Source organism: Leopardus geoffroyi, chromosome C1 (genome assembly GCF_018350155.1).
Source record: "Leopardus geoffroyi isolate Oge1 chromosome C1, O.geoffroyi_Oge1_pat1.0, whole genome shotgun sequence".
NCBI classification, from domain to species: domain Eukaryota; kingdom Metazoa; phylum Chordata; class Mammalia; order Carnivora; family Felidae; genus Leopardus; species Leopardus geoffroyi.
This window is the reverse complement of record NC_059328.1, coordinates 20,300,209-20,320,477: the sequence shown is the minus strand read 5'-3', so window position 1 is coordinate 20,320,477 and position 20,269 is coordinate 20,300,209.

Sequence of the window (20,269 nt, the reverse complement as noted above, 5' to 3'; positions counted from 1 at the left end):
AAAGGACTAGAGAATAAGCTGAGATTGATCAGGTGACGAAGGTTTCAGAGAGTTCCTGAATATTCTAATTGGGAGCTGCACATGCGAAGACCTTAGGATCTGAGAAACGACCGGTTTGGCTGGGTCAGAGAGTGACAGGAAGGGAGGCAAAGATGGGACCTTGTAATCCTTGGCTAGATTTTGTGATTTATACATAAGGGCAGTGAGAAGGTTCTGGTACCTGTAAAGTGGGGACAGTAACGTGGATGAAAGTGCTCAGGTGTGTAAGGTTCAGCACTGTGCAGGGTGCCCAATGGGCTCAGTTCAGTGGAGGTTGGATCCCTGAGGTGCATTTCCAGGAGCTGACCACCAGAGGGCAGTGGGGCCTTGGCACACACCCCAGGCACCCTTGGAAGGTGGGCTGTCCAGGAAATCATCTTGTTTGCTTCGACTGGGAGTCAGGAGTGGTCAGTGCAAAGGGACTGTAGGGAAGGACCATGCCATCCGTTCCTGTGTCAATCGATGTCTCAACAAGAAACAGACGATACACCCAAAGGGATACTGAAGAGCCTTCAACTAAAGGATTCTTTACAGAGGTGTGGGCAGGGTTAAGGGAACCTACCAGGAATGGGGCCCAGGGGACTCACACTTCAGAAAGCCATTACAACCCCTAGACTCCCTCCCCCTAGGACAAGAAGAAGGAGCTGTTCCTAGAGGAGGGGGCCACCCTGCCGGAGCCACAGCCATAGGGAGCAGAGCAAAGCCCCTGCCAGACAGGGAAGCAGGGGGTAAATATTCTGCTTTTGATCCTGCTGGTGCCTCCCCTTAGCCAAATCCATTAGGGAGCCAGAAGGCAAGGCACCTGAGTAACTTCACGGAGTTCAGTCCACAAGGGTCAGCCTTGCAGTAAAGGGAGGAAGGAGAGAGTGGATTTAGGGGACAGGACATCCAAACAGCCATGCCTTTTGCCCCCACCATCCACTGATCCTTCAGATGAAAAACTCATGTCTCTGTTGCTTAATGATTACATAATTTCTGTTTGGGGTGATGGCAAGTTTTGGAAATAGATTATGATGCTGGTTGCAGAACACTGTGAAGGTACAAAGTGCCACTGATCATTTACTTTAAAATGGCTCATTTCATGTAAACGTCACCTCAATTTTCTAAAAATGGAAGGAAAGCTCATCTTCAATAGGAGAAACACAGTCTCATCAACCACCACCTCCTTCTCATACTTAACCATACTCTTGTCATCCTCCGGTCATACCCTTTAACTTAAAACGTCACCCATCACCAGGGCTCTTCCAGTAAGATGGGGTGGGTGCAGAAAACCAACAACAGAAACCCAGAAACCCACTACAGCACCCCCTTCTGCCGCTGGTCACAAGGCGTAATTTTGCACTCAATGGCAACCCTCTTCCACCCCCTTCTCTGTCCCTCTTACCAGCTGCTAGCTCTCTAGCTGGTTTGGTTCTTTACCTGGTGGGTAAGAGCCATACAGTTCAGGTTCTTCTTGGTCTTAGGTTTGAAGGGTTGCCAAGTTTCCCATTGACAGTCGTTATTGGACATGGGAGATCCGAGAGGCACCCAGTACTCTGGATTCCAAACATAGCCTTCCTGCCCATCCCCCATTTTCCTTCTGGTAACCTAGATCAATCACACTATCTGGTACAGTTGATCCCCTCTCTGCCTTTTGATTAGATAACATACAGAGCTCCAGTTGAGCCAAGGGAAAACTCTACTTCCAATCTAAAGGAACCATTTATGTGTTCCCTGGAGGAAGTATTCCTCCTTTGGGCACTAAGGACTGTAGAACCACCGAACACAAAGTTGAGGGGATGGAAAGCAAAAATTCCTCCAGTGGGTTATTTGGAATAATATTGAGAGGAGCCACTGCCATTGCTACCTACTCCTTGGCCCCTGGGCTTCTGCCTTCTGGCTATGAGAGGTGGAGCCAGATATTGGCCACTGATTTAAAGCACATACTGCTTTCTACTTGTCAACCTAACCTTGCCGAGTACCTCCCAACTGGTGCTTTAACACTATTCTATCCATTCAGCTGTTTCTGAGTGACAGGGTACATTGTAAGTACAGTGCATTAAGACCACTGCTGTTTGCCCCTCACCATAAAATGAAGTTAGGCAATGTGTGACATGGCCTAGTGATGAGTAAGGCATTCTGGAAAGTCCAGAGATGATGGTGCTGGCGGAATCCTTGCAGGCAGGGAAGGCAAGTCGATACCACAAATACATATTTATTACCGTGAGCTGATAACTGTTCCCTTCACAAAAGAAGGAGTTAGTGTAATCAACCTGCCAATGGGAAGCTAGCTAGCTGGTAACCCTAGAACAGTGGTTCTCAAAGGTTTGGTCTCAGAAATCCTTTACATTCTTAAAAATTACTGAAAAATTATACTCTTAAAAATTAAAAAGGGATTCTTGGGGGGGGGTATATTTATTTTCCTGGATTAAAAATTAAGCTTTAAAATACTCATTTAAAATGAATAAGTCTAGTACGTTAATATAAAAATTTGAATGAAAACTTTTTCAAAACAAAAACCGTAAGAAGAGCAGCATTACTTAACATTTTTACAAATTTCTAAAGAGATTGGGCTTAATACAAGACAGCTAGATTCTCAAATCTGCTTCAGCATTTAGTGTGTTGTACATATGTCAGGCCTCCGGGAAATTCCACCATACGCTCATGAAACAATGACAATGAAATAAGCGAAGAATGCCTTAGTATTAATATGAAAATAGATTTTACCTCACAGAACTCCTGGAAGAATTTGGGGGACCCCCAGGGGTTCCTAGTTTACACTTCGAGAACCATTGCCCCAGGGAATGGTGCCACATGGGAAACTCTTGGTCTTTGCTGCTGGCAGCTTGGGCGCTCAGCAGCGCCAGTTGTCCATTCGGTTCGGTGAGGGAAATGGGTTGAGCCTGTGTGTATTAGTTTTCTGTGGCTGCTGTAATAAATTACCACAGATTTAGTGGCGTCAAACGACACAGATGTATTGTATTACAGTTCTGGAGGTCAAGAGTTTGGCATAAGTCTCACTGGGCTGAAATCAAGGTGTCAACAAAGCTGCATTCCTTTCTGAAGTCTCTAGAGGAGAATCTTTTTCTCGCTTCTAGAGGCTACCTGCATTCCTTAGCATGTGCCCTCCTTCCATCTTCAAAACTAGTCACAGCCAATCCTTTCCCACATCACACCACCCTGACACTGACTACCTCCTGCTTCCACATTTCAAGACCCTTGTGATTCCTTTGGGCCCATCCAGATATTGCAAGATAATCTCCCTACTTTTACAGTCCGCTGATCAGCAACCTTAATTGTATCTGCTACCTTAATTCACCTTTGCCATATAAAATATATTCACAGATCCCAAGAATTAGGACATCTCTGGGAGCTCACTTATCCTGCCTACCTTACTATGAATAGCCCCTATCCCTGCCACCATGGCCACTTTGTATGTGGGCCCATTAAGAACCAAGGTAGCTGGGAAAAGAAGTTGACATCTGCAGAATAGATCTCATCCAATTATTTAGAGGCTTCTTCTTAATGGATGCTCTCTCAGGGCATTTGTGTGGGTCAGAAATAGGTTTACCACCTGTGCCCATCTCAGGCAGTCTGTCCACATATTCCTCTCTTAGACCTCACCACCAATCTCTCAATCTTGTTATTTTCAGGTTTCTGACCAGCCAGCAAACTTGTTAGTCCCTGTTCATGAATCAGTGTAGATCTGTACCTCAGGTCATCTCACCTTCCACACAAAATGGACAATCCATATAATCAGAAGTTCTACCCTGATACTCTGAGAGGTTATCCCTTCATCGCTGTCTTTTAGAGATGCCCTCCGTGTGGCTTTAATGCAGCAGCTGTCCACTTGTGGCCGGTGCTTACATACCGTGCAGACCCATTTGGAAATCACGTCTGTGCTTTTCCCTCCATGGTAACTGGTCAAAGCAACTTCCCCAACTAGAGGGAGAAGCAGTGAAGCAATGAGAGGAGATGCCATGGGAATTTGAACCACCTGCTCATGCAATTTCCCTGTGCCTTCTGGACTTGCTCAGACCTGATCTCCTATATACTATTTAATAATAGAATGCTGCCATGCATGTCCAATTTTATGATTAGCTGGATCAGATAATATCCAGCTCTGGTTGCATGGGTCACTTGGTGTCCACAGTCAGGCATTCAGTTTCCATTTATGTCCAGTTGTGAGCCAGGAGCTTTTTTTCTTTTCTTTTTTTTTTTAAGAGAGGTAAAGAGGGCACAAGTGAGCAAGGGGCTGTGAAAGAGAATCCCAGGAGGGACAGAGGGAGACAGAGAGAAGCAGGGCTCATCCGAAGCAGGGTTCAAGCTCATCCAAAGTGGCGCTCTAACTCACAAACCGTGAGATCATGACCTGAGCCAAAGTGAGATGCTTAATGGACTGAGCCACTCAGGGACCCAGGAGCTGTTTTTAAATGGAGACTAGTTATTGGAAGAAGCGAGCATGAATTAATCCAAAACCCTAAGGGTCTGTAACTGTGCTGCAACTCTCCCGTTGGAGCTTGTCTGTACAGCATCTTTTTCGGCCATAGTCACTTCCAAGCCCTAAAGCACATGTGACAGGGCAGCCTGGGCCTGAAGTCTTCTGTCTGCAGGGCCTCACTTGAAACTTGCAGTCTTGCAGGTTTTTCAGTAAATGGGCAGAACAGCACGACCAAATGTGATAAGCATTGCCTCGAAAATCCAGTATCCCATCAAACATTTTGCCTCTTTCTTTGCAGTGGGCACCATAAGGTTCAGCAACCTGTCTTTCGTTTTACAGATGTCTTGACATGCCCCCAGACCACCAGATACCCTAGAAAGTTCACTGACATGACATGCCTCCGAATTTTTGTGAGATTTCTCACCCTTTCTTTGGCATGCATAGGTTCTACCAAGAATCTAAAGTGCTCCCCATATCCTGCTCACCAGGCCCAATTACCAAACTCTCATCAATGTAATGGACTAGCATAGTGTTCTGAGCTACATCAGGATGATTATTGTCACTTTGGACTATATTATGACAGAAATCACCAGAATAGACAAAACCCCGAGGTAGTAAAGAGGTACCGTCCCTGCTACACAAAGGCAAATGGCTTCTGATTCTCTTTACTTAATGGAATAGAAAAGGAAGCACTTGGGGTCAAAGAGGTAGACCAGGCCAGGAGATGTGTTGATTTGTTTCAGTAAAAATTTCATGTGTAGAACCATAGCTGCAAATCGGCATCCTACCTAATTGACTTCACAGTCATCTGCAATCATTCCCCAGGACCTAACTGGTTTTTGCACCAGCCAAATAAGTGAGGATAAACTGAGTCTTGATGGGAACGACAATCTCTGCCTAGTTCAGATCTTTGATGGTGGCGCTAATTTCTGAAATTCCCTTAGGAATATAGTATTGCCCTTGGTTGGCTATTTGATGGTGGTGACGTTGTAGCACAGTGGGATTCCATGTGGCCCCTTCCAGCCCTGAGAGTTCTCATTCCATGAGCCAGGAAATTAGTGGGGGATTCTCTCAGTTCATTTACAGACACAAGGCCTATGGTCCCTTGGATCCACTGGGGCTGTGAACAGATTGAAAGCCTTGAACTCCTGACTTTCAGAAAGCCCCCCAGGGTGGCTCCGAAGGGATCTTTGCTCTCTGGTAGCCATGGCACAGATATGGCAGAGAACCAAGCCCGGGCCCTGACTGTCAAAACCCCAAGGTTGCAGAACTAATGGAATGTGTAGCCCACCAAGTATCTTAGGCTAAGGGAAGAGCACTGGTTCAGAAGGAATGGGATGGTCCCCCCCACCCCAGACATGGGATGGGATATTTGGGTAGAACTTTGAGCCCCCAACACACCCTGAATCTTCCCTGTTGGTGAAAGCAGAACTCCGCCCCCACCCACCCACCATCCCACCCCACCTGCCACCCTTGCCTTCAGTCCGAGGAAACCAGCCTTTCCTAGCATAAAAGTCATTCAGTGACTTCACTCAGAGAAGTTACCTCACAAGGGATGCTGATTCTCCTCAGAATTCACCCCATCACCTCTCATTGCCTACAGGCCCACATTGAGAGTTTTTCCCCCAGTGTAGCCCAGTTTAAGGCTTTCGAGCTGGTTTTTTCTTTGTGTATGTTTCCTAGGGCAGTCAGATGCAGGGTTGGAAGGCCACTCCAGTCTGTAGTCACTACTGTCACCATGGTGACTAAGGGCCAGAGCTTCCTGATCTCCCAACATCTCACCCGTCCATCTCTTGCCACCGTTGGCCCTGAAATCAGGAGCCATGATGCCGCTACATGCCACAGATTACCATTGTCCATTACCCCCTGTCGGGGAGGCTGTTCATGCACTAATCAAGATGTGTGAGGAGCCCAATTTTAGATGTCAGCATCCCATCCAAGGATCTGTTTCCCAAGGCTATTCTGGTATCATTCTGGTAGCCATCAGAGGCCTGGATGGAAGCAGATGGCATATTTAAAGGGGTAATTGAAAAGGGTTTGAGGAAGGGACTTTTACCAAGTGTGGGCAGACTTGGAGCCAAGAAACGCTGGCGAAGCACTCGGGGTTAGCGGCAGCAGGAAGATTTTACCACCTGGGGAGCAGGGGAAGTGTCTAGAACCTGGTGAGAACTGCAGCCTTGGAACAGGTCAGCCTCCCCTGAGCAGTGCAGAATGGAGAAAGGTGGAGAGTGGGTCTGTGCTGGCAAACGGAGAACATCTGACACGATGCTCCATTTTGCAAACAAGGCAACTAAGGCTTAGCTGCCCCCATGCAGTTCAGCAAGTAGGTCCAGAGTGCACAGACATGTGTGCATGTGTGCGTGTGCATGTGCACGTGTGTGTGTGTGTGCATGCGTGTTGGTGTGAAGAGAGAGGAGCACAGAGCCCCGTCCTGGAAGCATCAGCGTGCTGGTGGGGCAGACACCCACACTCATCCTCATTTCCTCATCTGTTACAAAGTCTCCATAATTCCTACCCACATCATGAGCTCAATAAAAGTATCATGGGAGAGCCAGGAAAGCAATTATCCATCAAGGAATATCTTTTGAGGGTCTATTATTTGCTGCACTCTGCTCAGGGGAAGGATGGAGGGGAGAGGGGAACACATGTAGAAGGCTGAGACACCCCCCATTCTTAGCTCCCAGGGTGTCCCAGAGAGGGGCTTCAGGAAGGAAGACCAGAAGAATTGAACCCCAAGGAGCAGGAGCAGGAGTCCCCGGACTCCTGGAAGGTGGAAAGTCTGGGGGCTGCAGACAGAAAGAAGGGTCATACATCCATGGTCATACATCTCTGGAGCTGTTTTTCCTTCCATGTCCCTGATACCACCTGCGTCAGGAAACGGGGAAGGGGAGGTCGGAGGCGGCTCTGAAACTAGGTGGCAGGTGGTCAGAGAAGATTGTGTTCGAATGTGGTCTGTGTTTGCTGGACTGACCTTGTGGCCCACAGGACATCAACCAGGACTCTCTGCTTCAGCACATCCCTAGTCCTGGGCCTGCTGGCTGGCTTTCCGGGCCACCAAGAAGCCAGCTTTCCGGGCTGGTGGCTTTCCGGGCCACCAGCCAGCCCACCAAGGTCCCTTTTCCTTAGCCCGGTCCGCTGGTTCTGCTCTGCAGTAGCATCTGAATTTGAGCATAAATGGTGTGATGTTAGATGTGTGTTAATTTAAGCTCAGCTCCCTGAGCCGCCCGTGCTCTGGCTGGGAATTCACACTGAGACAGGTAAGGGTGGAAGTTATGAGCTCCATTTAGCCAGCAGGGCGATTCTCCAGTCCTGGCCACTATCAGAGCTTTGGTTGATTTTATTTCCCATCAACCTCAGAGGCTGTGCCAGTTAGCACACGGATACTAGAAATGGGTCTCATTGGTAACAGTAGTGGTGTCAAGCTATGGGGACTGGCTGGAGTATTATTAAAACATTCCACTGCCCTTGCCTGAACAGTGTAGGAAAATCCAGCTACCAACAGTGGTTGCTGTGAGTTTGGGGATTGACTGGAAGGGGCCAAGAGGGGATTTCTGGGGTGATAGAGATGTTCCTTATCTTGATCAGACTATTGCCACTTAGGATTTATGTAGATTACTATGTATAAATTTTATGCCTGTGTTTTTTGTTTTTATGCCCGTGTTTTAAAAATGAGATTAAAAAAAAAAATCTAACCACCAGCCCTGGAATTCACATTCTGAATAATTAATCCCTGCAGCGCCCAGTGTCCCGCTGCTGCTTGGGAGGCTTCTGGGAGCCTGGCTGGTTAGATGCCAGCCCCGTCCCACAGCTGGAATAGGGTCGGGTTCTCCACGAGCTCGCCATTCGTGCAAAGGTGAAACAGACCACCTTTCATGGCCTGGCAGTGCAGATGAACAACAAACATGTGCACACACCAATATGTTTGTGCTCAGTGCATTGAAGGAGACACAATAATAGGAGAGAGCCCTTAAAATCCGGGGGAGCCTGAAGGGCTCTCTGAAGAGGTACTGTGTAAGCTGCAGCTCCAGGGGAAGAGGGCACCAACTATGGTGAGCAGAAAGAAGAAGGTTCGGTCAGAGAGATGGGCAGGACTATGACCTTCCCGAGGACCTGAGAGAAGGGCTTTTGTGGCTGGAGAGCAGAGGGAGAAAAGCACAGAAGCACAGGAGAGCAGGGAGTGACTCTGAAGTGCATTGGAGACGTACTCCCATGATCTAAACAGGGTAGTTACATTATCTGATGGACGCTTTTAAAAGATGACTTTGGGCCATGTGGAGAATTGACTGGAGGGGTTCTGGAATGGAAGAAAGAAGCGAGGAGACAGGAGCCATGTCCCAAGTCAAGGTGACGGTGGCCAGGGCTAGGGACACACATCTACATCAGTGTGTCATTTAGAAGTATGATGGCAGACCCTGATGGGCTGCAAACCATGCAAACCAGGAAGGAAGAGAAAGGCAGGACTCTAGGGAGACTCCAGCATCCAGTCTCTCCTGGCCGGGTGGGGGTGTGCTGTTCACTCCGAGGGACAGCTGGTCTGGGAAGCAGGAAATCCTGCGTTCCCTTTAGCACACGTTGAGTTGGAGATACCACTGGCAGAGCTGGGTGGAACTATCAAGTAAGTCCTCACATAAGGACCTGGAGCTCGGGGGAGGGCTGGGCTAGAGATAAAATGGTGTGAGTCTTACAGTATCTGAATGGCATTAAAAGCCACAGAACCAGGGGAACTAACCTAGGGAGAGAGCAGGTGGATAGAGAAGGGCCCAGGGCCCAGCCAGGGGTCTAGGGAACCACTAGTGTCTCAAGGTTGGGTAGAAGAGGAGTAAACTAGGCAAGACTGAAGAGGACTGGCCAGGGACTTGGAAGACAAGTCAGGAGTGTGTGGTATCATCAAAAGGAGAATATGTCAAGGAGGAGATGATGGGCAGCAGCGTTAAATGCGGCTGGGACCGTAAGTGTGATGAGAACAGAAAAGGGCTCATGGGCAGAGGAGCCTGTGACACACCATACACCAGGGACTCAAGTGGCCAAATCCAGAAAGTGGGGGAATTCCGGAACAATAACCACATTTCTTTAAAAAATAAGTGGCAAGACCAAAAACTAAAAAGTAAAAAGAGGATTATTGTCGTTTAAAGGAAACGATGTCAGCCAAATACAATGAATGGCCCTTGTTTCGACCTTGATTCAGACCAACCTGCTGCAAAAGACATTTATGGGGCATTCGGGGAATGTGACGACTGGCATTAGGTAACGTTAAGGGATTATTATTATTTTCTTATTACCCAGGCTACTGTGCTCCTATTTAAAAGTCACTGTCTTAGGGGCACCTGGCTGGCTCAGTCGGCAGAGCATGGGAGTCTTGATCTCGGGGTTGTGAGTTCAAGCCCCATGTTGGAAATAGAGATTACTTAAAAATAAAATCTTAAGGGGCGCCTGGGTGGCTCAGTCGGTTAAGCGTCCGACTTCGGCTCAGGTCATGATCTCACGGTCTGTGGGTTCGAGCCCCGTGTCGGGCTCTGTGCTGACAGCTCAGAGCCTGGAGCCTGTTTCAGATTCTGTGTCTCCCTCTCTCTCTGACCTTCCCCCATTCATGCTCTGTCTCTCTCTGTCTCAAAAATAAATAAACATTAAAAAAAATTAAAAAAAAAATAAATAAATAAAAATAAAATCTTAAAAAAAAAAAAAAAGCCATCATCTTAGGAATCCATACTGAAGTACTGGGTATATTTGCTAACGACACGAATACCTCGGATTTGCTTTAAAATAACCAGAAGAATCCAGGGGAGAGAAGTGGTGGAGCAGAGATGGAACATTAGCCACACACTGACGTCTGTTGGAGCTGAGCATTTGAGTTTGTGGACATCCATTATATTGTTCTCCCTATGTTACATGTGTCTGGTATTTTCCAGAACAAAAAAAAAGTTTTTGATTTAAAAATAAATAAATAAAAATAAATTTAAAAATTAGAAGAAAGAAAGAATTCAAAAGAAATGTGTCTATTGCATTCGGCAAGATGGGCACCAGTTAACCGGACAAGGAAAATCTCAGTAAATGGAAGCCAGATTGGAGTGGGCTGAGGAGCAGATGGGAAACAGACACATCGCGTCTACACTGCACTTTTAAGTTCTCTGGGTTGGGGAGAAGGGACTTGAGGCAGCACCTACAGAGGTTAAGAGTCAAGGGATGCTGTGATAGGGAGAGTTCTAAGATGGCCCCCAAGATTCCTGCCTCCTGGGATTCATGCCTTGCATAAATGCTCTCCCCTCGAGTGTGGGCAGAAACCACATCATGGGACATCACACCTGTGATTAGGTTACATTACATGGCAAAGGCGAAGGATTTTAGGGGCGCCTGGGCGGCTCAGTCGGTCAAGCATCCGACTTCGGCTCAGGTCATGATCTCACAGCTGGTGGGTTCGAGCCCCGCGTCAGGTTATGTGCTGTCAGCTCAGAGCCTGGAGCCTGCTTCGGATTCTGTGTCTCCTTCTCTCTCTATGCCCCTTCCCCACTCACGTTCTGTCTCTCTGTTTCTTAAAAAAATAAATAAACATTTAAAAAAAAATTTTTTTTAAGGTGAAGGATTTTGCAGATATAAAGTCCCTAATCCGTTGACTTGGAGTTAATCATAAGGTAAACTATTCTGGTGGACCTGATCTAATCGGATGAGCCCTTAAAAGAAAGAGATTCCAGGGCACCTGGGTGGCTCAGTTGGTTAAGTGTCTAACTATGGCTCAGGTTATGATCTCAGGGTTCGTGAGTTCGCGCCCTCGTCGGGCTCTATGCTGACAGCTCAGATCCTGGAGCCTGCTTTGGATTCTGTGTCTAACCTCTCTCTCTGCCCCTCCGCTGCTTGTGCATGCTCTCTCTCTCTCTCAAAAATAAATAAACATTAAAAAGAAATTTTTTTTTTTAACGAAAGAGATTCCATTCCTGGCCTTGAAAAAGCAAACTGCCATGCTGCGAAGAGGGCCATGTGGCCGAGAACAGCTGGTGGCCTCTATGAGCTGAGAATGGCCTCCAGTTGACAGCCAGAAAGTGGGGACCTCAGCCCTACAACTGCAAAGAACTGAATTCTGCCACCAATTAGTAAGCTTGGAAGAGGAGCCCGAGCCTCAGAAGAGATCACAGCCTCGCCCAACGCTTAGCTCTCAGCCTGGTGAGACCCTGGGCAGAGAGCCCAGCAAGAGCATGCTGGACTTCTGACCCACAGAAACTGTGGCACAATCAGCCTGTGTTGTTCCAAGCCACTGAGTTTGTGTTTGTGTGTTACATGGAACAGAAGACCAACACAGATGCTTGTTTTGTTTTATTGGGAAAGATGAAGGATATTGGAGATGGTCCTAGGCTGTTGGGAAATGACCCAGTCGGTAAGGAAACACTTTGAGCAAGTAAAAGGGGTAAAGATTCAGGGTCAACAGCCCCAGAGGGAAGCAGGGGCAGCTGTCTGGAGCACGCACACACAGGTGGGTGTGCAGACTTTGTGGGAGGAAGATGAAACCGTGTCGGTGTGATAGAGGACTTTAATGGTCTGTGTAAAGAATGAGGCAAGGTCACCAAAGGAGAATATATCCAGGAAAAGAGGTAGGGAATCTGAGGAATGAGGACAAGGAGAGCAGTAATCATCTCAAGAGAGTGGAGAAGAAGGAAATCATTCTTACTTAGAAAAACAGTAGACTTTTCCATGTTGGGTCCATTGGACGTTTGAGAATAAGACACCGGTTGGCCTAGTTGTATGACTTTCTCAGTGATCTTCAGACACCTGAGCACAGGTACCAGAATGGCTTTCGCCAAGTAAGCAAGACAAAACAAAAGAGGGGCTAAGGAGTTCATATTTGCAGGGATGTGATTATAATAATGAACCATAAAATATAGCGGAGATCCAAAGAGAAGCAAATTCTGAAGGAAGTTGATGGGAACAGAGGGACGTGGCCCGGACACCTCCGGGCGACAGGAGCATTATTAAGCAGGTGTATGTTGTTAAGGAAAAGGCAAAAGTGTCTGTAACAAAGATATCCCCAAATGTGCAAACCGAATGGGATTTTTTTTCTTCACATAACAGTCCTGAGATGAGTGGTCCAGATTGCTGGGGCCGCTCTGCTCTCTGAAGCCTCTCAGTGACGAGGTCCCTTCCATCTTCTGGTTCTGACATCCCCCAAGGTGTTGTCTTTATCTTTACGGTCAAAACAGGGTCCATGTTCAGCCTGGAGGGAGGGAGAGGGACATGAAAAAGAATGTAGCTGAGGTGTTAAGGTGTGTGTGTTTGGAGATGCCACGCATCACTTCTATCCACATCCATTGACACTAACCCATGATACGGCCTTACCCAGCCGCAAAAGAGCCTGGAAAATATAGCTGCTACCTGGGCAGCTAGATAACTCTACTAAATGCAAAAGAAGGAGAGAATAGGTTTTGGTGGACATCCAGCAATCTTCGCCACGGGGGGTATTTTAGAAAACAAGCATGGTAATTGTCAGATATGAAATCATAATTTAATAATTCCCTTTCTTTGAATATTACCTATTACACCTAATTTTTATGTACTATACTTAATTTGCCAACTAACATCTTAGTACATAAGTCTTTGGGAGCAAAGTTTCTGGTCAGCATCTACCCAAAAACATCTTCCTGAAAAGAGCTAACAAGCTTGTAATGAATAACCAGGCAAAATCTAAGTGAAGTGAGGGATGGAAGCCAAGTTTTGGAGGTCATTTGCCAATAAGATACCTTGGGGCTTTGGGTTTGTTTGGTCTCACAAAGCCCAGGACATAACCAAGAACGAGAATCTTAAAAGGGCCACATTCTCAGTGCAAGAGTGAACCAGAAGAAACCACTCCTATACCCCCCAGGGACTGCAAGGAAACATACCACAGTGTCACAAAGAAAAATCTCAGTCCTGAGAAGTTGCGTCCTGAAGCTATTCTCGAGCAGAACTGCATACCAGACTCCCATCACCCACTGTGGCCTACAAATACTCAGATGTGAATTTAGTTTAAAATGATCCTGGGCTTCTAATGCCCCTAGCACCTGCTAGAAGCAAATGCGGATGCCCTCTGAAGAAATGCACCCTCATCTTGAGCCTCAAGAGTTTCATCAAATTATGTTCTTAAAACTGTGAACTGCCGTGGCCCCTGGGTGGCGCAGTCGGTTAAGCGTCCGACTTCAGCCAGGTCACGATCTCGCGGTCCATGAGTTCGAGCCCCGCGTCGGGCTCTGGGCTGATGGCTCAGAGCCTGGAGCCTTTTTCCGATTCTGTGTCTCCCTCTCTCTCTGCCCCTCCCCCGTTCATGCTTTGTCTCTCTCTGTCCCAAAAATAAAATAAAAACGTTAAAAAAAAATTTTTTTTAAAAACTGTGAACTGCCAACCACACGGATGAGGGAAAAAGCTACTGTGAGTGACCATAAAGGAAAAGACAGATACATTGAATTATATAAAAATTTAGAAACTCCATAAAGAGAATAAAAAGGCCATGCAATGGGGTAATACTTGAACATACATAACAGCTAATGGAGTCCTGTCTCAAGTATATAAAGAACTCCAGAAATCAGCAAGAAAAAGACAAACCCACCCAATAGAAAAATGGGCAAAGAAATCAATACACGCTTCACATGCACACACACACACACACACACACACACACACACACACATAAGAAATCCAAATGGCCAATAAATATATGGAAAAGTCCTAAACTCCATAAAAAAAAAAAAAAAAAGGCAGGAAAGCACAAAACTGCAACGAAATACCATCATACACGGCCAGTTGGGTAATATTCAAAGGTCTGGCAAGACCAGGCGGTGACCAGGGTGTGGTACGACGGGAGCTCTCACAGACTGTTGGTGAATATTAGCCTAACTACTTTGGGGAAAGCTTGGCATTTTCCAGTACAGTGGTACAAATATTTCATACCCTGTGACCCAGCAACACCACTACTGGAAATATGCTGTCAGAAGTGTGTGAACTGTGTCCCAGGAGACACATACAAAACTGTTCAGAGAAGAATGATTTCTGTAGCCCCAAACTGGAAACAATCAAAATGCCTATCGATAGTGAAGGGGATAAATAAATTTTGTTATAATCCCATCACAGAAGGGTAAACAGCAATGAAAAGAAACAAACTAGAACCTCCCAACAACATGGATTAATGTTACAAGTCCAATGCTGAGCAAAAGAAGCCAAACACAAAAGATACACAGAGAATTACTCCATCTATATAAAGATCAAAAAAAGAAAAAATCCACACTGTATCTCACAAGGATGGATAAACTATAAAGAACGATAAAAGTATAACACTAGACAGAGATTACCATAAAAATGCAAGAGTGATTACCCCTAAGAGGAAAGAAGGGGATAGGATTGAAAAGGGGCGTATGTGGATTCCGGTGGTGCTGTCAGTATTCAATTTCTTGCCTTGGGTGGTGATTACACGGATGTTTGCTTTATAACTATATGTTATACTGTGCATTTATATTTTATGCACCTTTCTGTGAGTCGTATTTTATAATCAGCTTTTTAAACTGAAAGAAGATATTATGACCAATTCTATGCCCATATATTTGAAAATGTGGGCAACATGGGGACACCCGGGTGGCTCAGTCGGTTGTGTTGACTCTTGGTTTCAGCTCAGGTCATGATCTCATGGTTCATGGGTTCAAGCCCCACGTCAGGCTCCGTGCTGATAGTGCGGAGCCTGCTTGGGATTCTCTCTCTTTCTCTCTCTCTCTGCCCCTCCCCCACTCGTGTGCACGTGCATCTCTCTCTCTCTCTCTCTCTCTCCCAAAATAAATAAACTTAAAAAAAAAAAAAGACAATTTAGGCAATATAGACAAATTTCTAGAAAACTATTACTTTCCAAAACTGAATCCCCAAAAAAGATATCTGAATAGTTCTATAACTAGAAATCTATTGCGATGTAACGATTATGACAAACTTAGCAACTGAAGTTTATATACAAGTCACGCCAGAGCCAAACTTGGACATACCACCATGGACCATTTCAGAAAGGTGTCGTGGGGAGGAAGAAACCCAGACCAAACTATCCTCCTGGGCTAGTTGTCCCCGTCCATCCCTACAGGAAGAGAGCTGGCACCAGGGGCTAGAGAGGGAGGGAGGAGAGGCTGGAAGGACTCAGGGTCAGGGGTTACTCTCTAGGAGGGACTGGTCTGATCAGGCCAGGCTTCCCCTCACTCTCCCAGGCTGGCCCCCACCACCCTCCGCAGGACCCGCCCACAGGCTTCCGATACTGTTGATCCTCCACGGACAGTATTTCTCTCTGGCTCTACCTATTTTGTGTTGTTTTCGCCCATAGCCAACACCGCGGCTGGAGGATCCACTCATGATGAAAAAAATCACAATTCTTGGGTGTGTTTCCACCCATGTCGGGTGAAAATCCTCCATTTACTTTATCACTGGGCCTGGAGGAAGTAGGAGGTGCCCCAGATGGTCCCATCTCACCTTGGGCTCTCTCCAGATTCCTCCCTGTCTCTGTGTAATAGCAGCCTCCATTTCCTTTTCATAGTCAAGGTCAACTCCTTAGCCACCACCATAACCCACTTTATGATCTTTTTTCTCAGTGGCCAGTCTCAGCTTCCGATTCAGAGGAAGCATTTTTGCATCTCTTGATAGACCCGGTTCTCCCCCTGGGTACTAAGTATAGACGGCTCTGACCTCCCCCAACTTGCTCCCAGCCCCACGTATTTGACTCCAGGAGAACCAGCTAGTGTTGTTATTAGCTCAGTGCACACCCCACAACCTGAAGACTGGTGGGCTCCACGAGGTACTGTCTCTCAGCTCACACCATACCTGAGCCCGCCATAGGGTGGTCCACTGTGCTTTAAGGCCACCCAGTCCCAGGTGATGGGCACAAGGCAAAACCACTGGGTCTCCATGGGCATTGCCCTATTGGTGTACGTCTTCAGTCTTCACAGAGACATGACCTTCTTGGTGGGAGACAATGCTGTGTTAGATAATGCCTACCAATGGCATTCAGTAAGCTTATGGATAGAGGTAGAGAGAGAGCAGAGGAAGGGTAGGACAGCAAACCCATTCCTACAATAAGGATCTCCTGCAGGTAGACAAGTTGCTGGCCCTTCGTTGACTAGGTTCTTGACCAGCTGCGGCTTATGGGAGACTCAGAACCCAGGACATTGCTGTGTAACAACTTGTCCTCCTCTTTGGAAGCAGATGGAATTAACAAACTGTGGCTATCAAGCAAGTTATACCAGAAGATAAATTATACATATTGCGTCAAGGGGAAAGAGAACATGTGATGTTTGCAAAATTCTTACGGGAATTTGTCCTTGTCCTGGAAAAAAAAAAAAAAAATGCTGGCTTGCTGTTTAACATTTCTATTAGAAAGTTGAAGCTCTTTGTGCCTTAAATAAGGCAAGAGAGTCAAACTGGGATGTCACCTCTGAAGCTGCCTCAAATGAGTAGGAGTCACAACCTAGCTCTGCCCAGTTCCGTCCCCAGGGAATAATAGTCAAATGTTGCTCAGCATTATCTTAGATCTGAATAATGGGACAGGGAAAGGACTGTGAATGCTCTGTATCTCTTGTCCTAAAAGTTCAGTCCTATTGCAATTAGAAGCATCAATGCTAAGGCCCAGCTGAGGTGGAGGGACCTTCTTGAATTTTGTCCAAGTCCTAAAAACAGAAGGGAAGGTGCGATTAAGAGCTTCCTTTCAAGGGGTGTTCTTTGGAGGACCGTCACTTGGGACAAGCATTCTCTTGCAATCTGGGCCCATTCTGAGAATGGAGCCACATGCTACCTGCTTGTCACAAACCTCCAGTGGCCCTCCTTCCAGGGCCCTGCCCACCTGGCAAGACCACTAGCCGCCACCAGAGTTGACGTAGAGCCTGACCTCAGGCCGCCTCTCCTTCCGTGCCAAATGGACAACGTAGCGCTGGAAGTTCTGGAAGGGTTTCTTGTCACTGGTGCTACCGGAAACGGGCAGCCGTGCCACGGCAATCGATTTCTGGCTGGGGCTGGTTGCTTGCGGAACCATCTGTTAACAGGCTGTGGAGAGAGCTCAGAATTGTCTGAGAAATGACCTCGAAGGCTCATCCCGGGTTGCCTGGCAACTAGCAAGCCGGGGATGGCTCCCTGTCCCCAAAGGAGGGGCTATGCCTGAACTCAGTCTCCCGTGGGGTGAGGCGGGACACAGCCCCCCACCCCGGCCCCGCCCCGGGCCTCCAGACCATGCTTTCCCAAATAGCTGACACTTAAGTACCGACCGCTTTAGCGTTCATTCTGTTCCATCGCCCCCAAGGTCATTCTCATACTCTCCTTTGAAAATGGAAAACATAGCTGGGGACTGGAGTCCTCTGCACCCCCCCCACCCCCGCCGTGCCTTCGGCCCCAGGCAGGGACCCCGTCCCTGCTGGTGCTCTGCCCATGAGCTCTGGCCCCCACTCATGTTGCCACAAGCGTACCCCGACCTCTCTGTTTGGCCCCGGCCCGAGTTTTCAATCTTTGGGCAACTGGTCATGGGGACCTGAGTCTGAGGTGTGAGTGAAGGGAGCGGTGGCTGGAAGCCCAGGAAGGGACTCTGGGGAATGCGATGTCTGCTCAGCAGCTCGCCCCGGCTTTAGGACATGCCTGGGCCCAGCCCCTCTCCCACGTGTGCCTTCTCCCTTTGACGACAGACGCCACTGGGCACACCTGACTTTGTGGCAAGGTCAGACAGCATTCAGCCCGCATCACATGGTCCCTAGGTGCCTCGTGTCAGGCTTTTAGTCTCCCCTGAGGCCCAACAGCTTATGAAAGGCATGAGCTGTTTCTCAAAAAACTAGTGGCTTGCAAAGAGGGCACAGCTTAGCACTAAAATCCTGGCTCCTGAGCTGAGAGTTGCCTCCTGGGGCTTGTCCCGGGTTCCATAAGAGCATCTCAATATGCCATAGACACTCGGGATTCCAGAGGACTCCAGCTTTGGAGCGACGACCATGTGTAAGAGCAGGGGTGAGGAAGCAGCTCGTCCTCCACAGCATCTAAGACCCCGAAGGGACACAGCTGCCTCCCGGAAGAGGGGGGAGGATGCAGATTATCTGAAGCCTGATTCTTGACCCTTCCTCCTCCTCAGAATCCTGTTACGTGAGGCTCCTCAATTCTACCTGCCTTTAGTTCCTCCCAAAGGATCAGAATGGACTCCTGATTTTCTAAAAACTTGCAAGAAGGGATAGATGGATAGGCTGTATTCCCACATGAGTGTACATGAGAACTCTCTGGGTGAGCAGCTTGCTTAAAATAGAATTGCCCAAGCCCCCACCCTCGAGAGTCGGGATCAGCAGAGCTGAAGTGGGGCCCTGGAATATGCATTCGAACCAAGCTCCCCACCCTATGATTCTGATTCAGATAGTCTGCCATCTACACCGGTGGAGGGCCATAATCAGGCAAGCCTGGGTCTAAATCCAAGTTCTATTCCTATATTAGTTTGGAATCATTTCAGTTAACCAAAATAACGGGGTTCTTGGGGCACCTGGCTGGCTCAGTAAGTACAGTGTGCAATTCTTGGGGAGTTGTAAGTTTAAGCCCCACATTGGGTGTAGACTTTACTTTAAAAAAATAAATAAAATATCTAAAAATTAAAAAAAAAAAAAAAAAAAGAAATAAGAGTGGCCTAAACAAGACAGAAGTTTACTTTTGCCATGCATATGTCTAGAAAGGTAGTCCAGGCTGGTATGGTGGCACCACAATCATTCAGGACCCAGACTTTTGCTCCAAAATCCTCCACATTCAGCTGTTGCCTGATGGTCCAAAATGGCTGCTCCAGCTCCAGCCATCACACCTATGTTTCATCTAGCAGGAAAGAGGAAAGGGGAAGAGACAGGCAAAAGTGGAGACGTCCCTCCACTTAAAGGCAATTCCTGGAAGTTGTGCATCCTGCTCCTACTACATTCCATTGGTGATAAAGTTAGATATGCTACAAGGGAGGAGGGGAAAATGCAAATATTTACTTGAGTGTTTGTAAATGGTGATTTAAGGCACAGGAAGAATGTCCAAAGTAGCTGAAAAAGAGGGAGAGGGTGGTAGAAGTGAAAGATAAAATCAGCTAAGATCAATTGTCTACTTACTAAATGCCTGTCACTGTTCTCAGCACTTTACACGTTACCTTGAATTTAATTCTCCCAACGATCCTGTGAGGTAGGTCCCACTATTCATTCTTTGTCACATACCCACCCCTAAACCACACAGATGGAAAGATTAGCCTTGCCTGCTTACTCCCTGAGCAACTCTGAGCAAGCTCTGTGCCGGCAAAAGGGAATAGGAAAATCATATCCTGTATACTTGGTTGAGACAAGACACAAGTTACAACCTGCCCCCTCCACCCCCAACCCAGGTACATTGCCCCCAAAACCTTGAAAAGTCAGACCTCTGCCAGCCAGGAAGAAAGTGTACATGCCATTCTGATGTCTATAAACCAGGGGTCAGCAGGGCTGCTCTATAAGGCTGAGGTTTCACTCAAACCCCATCTTATGCTCTGTGGATGTGCTAGAGGTTTCTAGCTCTGGCTTCTTCTTTCTGCTGACACGTTATGTCTGTGGGTATTTGGAACCTGGGGCAATTGCTGGGCTCTGGCACCTGCAGGGAAATTTGCTGTGGGCACAGCGCTGGGCACAAAGTAGGTACTCAGTAGTTTCTTGCTGACCGAGACCCAAAAAGTTATCACCCCCACTATGTGGCAGAGCTGGGATTTGAAGCCACAAATTTTTAATCGTAATGCTCAGATAGCCTCAAATAGCCACCCCTCTCTACCCACACGTACCATGAAAATCTCTGGAGCCCGGGGTCTAGGCTGATGGTTCTGTGGACAGACAC